Here is a 6,000-nt window from a genome sequence, read left to right on the forward strand (position 1 = left end):
TTTCTCATGTCTTGCTATGGGGAGTTGCATTATTAGATAGATCCATTGATATTCCACATGTCAATGTAATCTTAAAAGTCTACAGATTAGACAGGGCCTCATCCAAAGGACGGTACCTCCAGCAGCACTGTGCTTCCTATACGAACACCATGTTGGGGCATTCGTTGAGCTCTGGCTCAGAGGGGGAGTATAGAAAGTACCATCATAATCTTTCATTTTTATAACAAACATTTTAGCTAGAGGTTTTGCTCAATATATTCATTTTGAAACATTTCTTTTAGAATTTCTATATGTTCTATTTATCACTGTGGCAAAGTGGCTAGTGGAGGGGAACAGGTATAACGGTGATGCGATGCAGGAGTGACAGGCAGACAACAGTTTCCAGTGACAAGGTGCTTTTATTTATAATCCAGGTCTGGTGACCGTTAAATAATAAATCCCCGGCTATACACAACAATGTGTAAAGCACGGGGATAGCAATAATACGGACACAGTCCCGAACAAAACGAACACACGGTCACCAGTCCTGGGTGAGTGCAGACGTGCTTGTGGTGGGTGAAGACACTGTATTTCGTGACGGTTCCGTGCAGTGGGGATCCGGATTGTGCTGACCCTGGTCGACAGCTCCGGACCGGTGAGTTAACTGTCTGGTGGTGCAAAACGCAGACAATTACAAAACAAACACAACAAAACACAACACGCAGTTCTCTTTACAACGAGAGCTCCTCTCTCGCTCCTTCTCTCTCCAAGCGTTAACCCAAACGAAGGAAAAGACCAGCGTTACCCTGGCCCCTATATGTAATCCCGCATGATATCGAGATAAACGGTTGCAGCTGCCTTATTACTTGCAGCTGCCTCTCGTTTACCTTTCAAATCAATACGGTCTTACAACAGAGTCGCGCTTCCATCCAGGCTGACCCACTTCCCTGACCCGGAAACGAACTGTCAGGCCAGCCCTTCCAGATGCTTCTCCTCCCGTTCTTTAGCGCCCTCACAGGTTGGGAGGAAGATTTATCACCAGAACTCATCTTTCCGTCACATATCCCACCGCTCAGAGTGGAGCCGAAGGAACACTCGGCTAAATCTACCTTCCCCATTACTCCCCCCTCCCGGGAAAAATAATCCGCATTTTGGTGGTCTTTCCCCGCACGGTGTACCATGTGGTACATGAAGGGCTGCAATGCCAGATACCACCGAGTTATCCGGGCATTGCTGTCCTTCATTGTGCTTAACCACTTGAGTGGGGCGTGGTCTGTGACCAGATCGAATGAGTGTCCCAGCAGGTAGTATCGTAAAGAGTGAGTAGCCCATTTAATGGCCAAACACTCTTTTTCGACTACGGAGTAGTTGCGTTCCCGAGGTAACATTTTTTTACTGAGGTATAATATCGGGTGCTCTACTCCAGCTACTTTTTGGGACAAGACTGCACCCAAACCTACATCCGATGCGTCGGTGTGGAGGATGAATCTCTTGGTGAAATCTGGAGTAATAAGAGTGGGGGCCTGGCAAAGTGTACGCTTAATAGTATCAAACGCTCCCTGACACTCAGCTGACCATTTAATTAAATTTGGAGCACTCTTTTTGGTGAGGTCGACTAACGGGTTAACCACTGTGGCGTACTCGGGGATGAAGCGGCGGTAATAACCGGCTAAGCCCAGTAGTGACCTCACCTGAGTCTTGGTTTTGGGGATCGCTGCATCAACCAAAGCCTGGATTTTGGTGACTACAGGTCTCACCCTTCCATTCCCCATTAAAAATCCCAAATATTGAGTCTCTGTTTTGGCAAACGCACATTTCCTCAAGTTAGCTGTCAGCCGGGCTGCCCTTAGAGACTGAAGAACGGCTGCAACCCTAGCCAAATGCTCTCGCCAGGTGGAGCTGTAAATCACCACGTCATCAATATACGCTGCTGCATATTCATGATGTGGGCGTAAAACCTGGTCCATCAGTCTCTGAAAGGCAGCGGGCGCACCATGTAGCCCAAACGGCATGGTTTTAAAGTGGAACAGCCCTTCTGGTGTTGAAAATGCGGTTTTCTCTCTGGAGCTGCGGGTTAAAGGGATTTGCCAGTATCCCTTCGTCAGGTCCAGAGTGGAAATAAACCTCGCTTTTCCCAGTCTGTCTAAAAGTTCGTCGACCCGAGGCATGGGATATGCATCGAACTTAGCAATAGCGTTCACCTTTCTGAAATCCACACAGAAGCGGTTGGTGCCGTCTTTCTTAGCCACTATGACGATCGGACTGCACCACTCGCTCCTGGAAGGCTCAATCACCCCAAGCTCGAGCATATCACATACCTCTTTGCGAACGCCACTTCGTCGACTTTCCGGGATCCGGTACGGTCTCTCTCGCACTGTGACACCTGGTGGAGAGATAATGTCATATTCAACTAAGTTTGTCCTGCCGGGCACGTCAGAAAAAACATCGCTGAACTCCTCAATAAGCTTACGCAGCTCTCTTTGCTGATCCGGAACCAATTGTTCCCCCATAGAAATCGCTCTTGTGCTCGGGGTCTCTGAACAGGGACCTAAATCATCCTCCATATTGCCTGGGGCTATAAATAAGACCTCCCTTGCCTGCCAGGGCTTTAATAAATTGACATGATAAATTTCACGTTCATTTCGGCGATCGGGCTGTCTAATTTCATAATTTACTTTCCCTATAGCCCGAATCACCTCATACGGCCCCTGCCATTTAGCACACAGTTTCGATTCAGATGAGGGAAGTAGCAGCATTACCTTGTCCCCTGGTCGAAAGGTTCGAATCCGTGCATTTTTGTTGTAATGCTGCTGTTGTCGGTGCTGAGCCGATCTGAGGTTGTCTTGGGCCAAACGACCGACCAAATCCAGCCGATCTCGTAGTAGGAGCACATACTTCACTACATTTTTAGACGAGCCTTTGTGCTCCTCCCACCCCTCCCTCAGCAGGTCGAGAATGCCGCGAGGCTGCCGGCCGTACAGGAGCTCAAAGGGGGAGAACCCCGTTGAACTCTGCGGCACTTCTCTCACCGCAAAAAGGAGGTAGGGAAGAAGCGATGCCCAATGTTTCTGCTCCTGTGTTACAAATCGCCTCAGCATCGACTTTAAGGTCTGATTAAAACGTTCAACCAAACCGTCCGATTGTGGATGATAAACGGACGTCCTGATGGGACGTATTTTTAATATTTTGTACACCTGCTGTAACGTATTGGACAAAAAATTGGTTCCGTGATCAGTCAAAATCTCCTTGGGGATCCCTACTCTAGCCATAATCTGCGCTAACTCGGTGGCTATTGCAGCTGCACTAGTGGACCTCAATGGAACTGCCTCTGGGTATCGCGTTGCATAATCCACCACTACTAATATATGCGTATACCCAGAGTCAGAAGGTAGCAAAGGGCCCATTATGTCCATTGCAATGCGCTCAAAGGGAGTGGAAATAATCGGCAGTGGGACCAAAGGGGCGGGGCGCACTCGACCTGGCGCTACTCGCTGGCAGTCTGGGCATGTGGCTACATATTTCGACACATCAGTATGAAGACCGAGCCAATAGAATCGAGCCAATATTCGCTCCCTCGTCTTCTCGGCTCCGAGGTGCCCCGCAAAAGGGATATCATGCGCCAGCCTCATGACCTCGGTCCGACAAGACGGGGGAACCAATAATTGTGTTACAGGCTGTCCTGTGCCCGCGGCTAGGTTTACCCTATATAGTAATTGCCCCTTTATACTGAAATGTGGATATACTAGCGGCCCAGCGCCATCAACATCCTTACCTTCAATGGACCGGACCTGCCCCCAAGCGTGCACCAGTGACGGGTCGTTCTTTTGGCCCCACACTAGGTCCGCGCTTGAGTACCACGGGTCCGGTATATTGAGAGGGGCTGGAATAACCTCTGCCCTAGTCGGCCCAGTAACCTCGCTCTCTCGGTCGCACTGCGTTCCCACTCCCTTCGACTGGCGTTTGTTACCATTACAGCACTCTCCCACCAGACCCCAGCCTTGTCTCAAAGACGCTCCCTCCCATTTCGCGGTCCGTCTCTCCTTATTTGTTTTTCTAGGACGGAAAAGAGGGGAAAACATTTCAGGATGAAAAGGAAACACATCACCAATCCGTTCCTTTTTCCCTTTTTCTGCCACGTTTACGTGTGTGGCTGAGACTGCCATTATTTGCACCAATTCTTTGAATTTTGGCCAGTCTCGGCCCAGAATAACTGGGTGCGGCAACCTTTCCGCCACCCCGACTACAAGGTGACGTTTTATCGGTCCTACCGATAAATATACTTTTAGGGTGGGGTATGCCGCCGTGTCTCCATGGATACAGGAGATGGCCACCTGACCTTGTGGCCGCCACGACATACCGCCCAAGAGAGCTGTCCTGATCAAGGTCTGCTCACACCCTGTGTCCACTAACGCGTGGGTTTTCACATTCCCTAAAACCACGTCAATCAGACAGGGCCCCTCCCAACCGTTTTCCCCCTGCTTACCCGTTCCAGGTGTCCAGTTGCATGCAGCCACGTCACACTCCATAGCAGCGGGGCATGACCTGGCCCTATGTCCTGGCTGGTTACACCTAAAACAGAGTGGAGGGACAGAGGGGGCATAGGTTAAATATCTGTCCCGCTGCTGGTAGGGCAACGGGGCAGGGGCAACACCTCTACCCCAGCTGGGGGCCATCCTCGGTCTCCATGGGGGGGAGGCAAGGGGGCCCAACGGGGTCGGCGGTCTGGGAGGTCTGGGTGCCGGGACCGAGGGTGATGGTGGTGGTGTTGGAGGAGAGGGAGGGAGAGGTTGGTTCCTGAGCAGGGCAGGGGCTGACAGGATCCCGACCCGGGCTGACGTCAGAGAGTCCTCAAAATCTTCGGCCAATTTGACCGCCTCCTCCAGGGTGTCAGGGTTGTGGCGCCGTACCCACGCCTGAGTTTCGGCGCCGACCACATGGCAGAATTGTTCCACCACAATGGCTTCCCCCATTTGTTGAGCGGTCTTCTTCTCTGGGGTCAGCCAATGGACCATGTGGTCGCACAACCGCTGTGCCACCACCCTGGGGCGTGTCTCCGGGGCTCTCCGGTACTCGCGGAACCGCGTCCGGTGGGTCTCCGCGGTGATGTTGAGACGACGGAGGATAGCCTGCTTGACTAGGTCATAGTCAGTGGCGTACTGGTCGCTCAGGGCTTGGTAAGCTGCCTGCGCTTCCCCGATCAGGCAAGGTCCTAGCTGGCTTGCCCAGAACTCCCGAGGCCATCCCGCCGCGGTTGCCAGCCGCTCGAACGCCACCAAAAATGCCTCCGGATCATCCTCCGCCGTCATTTTCATGGCCCGTGCCTTCGGGGCCGACATCAATGATGTTCCGGTAGGGGTCGCTCCTGCAGCAACGATCAGCCCTACCCGTTCAATGAGCGCCGTATAGCGCTCCTCCCTCCGTCTCTCCTCTGCATCCCGTCTGGTCTCCAGTGCCTGCAGCAACTCCGCCAGCGCGTTGCGGTCCATAATCCCGTGTTCTGACACCACGTGTGGCAAAGTGGCTAGTGGAGGGGAACAGGTATAACGGTGATGCGATGCAGGAGTGACAGGCAGACAACAGTTTCCAGTGACAAGGTGCTTTTATTTATAATCCAGGTCTGGTGACCGTTAAATAATAAATCCCCGGCTATACACAACAATGTGTAAAGCACGGGGATAGCAATAATACAGACACAGTCCCGAACAAAACGAACACACGGTCACCAGTCCTGGGTGAGTGCAGACGTGCTTGTGGTGGGTGAAGACACTGTATTTCGTGACGGTTCCGTGCAGTGGGGATCCGGATTGTGCTGACCCTGGTCGACAGCTCCGGACCGGTGAGTTAACTGTCTGGTGGTGCAAAACGCAGACAATTACAAAACAAACACAACAAAACACAACACGCAGTTCTCTTTACAACGAGAGCTCCTCTCTCGCTCCTTCTCTCTCCAAGCGTTAACCCAAACGAAGGAAAAGACCAGCGTTACCCTGGCCCCTATATGTAATCCCGCATGATATCGAG

This window comes from Polyodon spathula, chromosome 1 (assembly GCF_017654505.1).
Source record: "Polyodon spathula isolate WHYD16114869_AA chromosome 1, ASM1765450v1, whole genome shotgun sequence".
In the NCBI taxonomy this organism is placed as follows: domain Eukaryota; kingdom Metazoa; phylum Chordata; class Actinopteri; order Acipenseriformes; family Polyodontidae; genus Polyodon; species Polyodon spathula.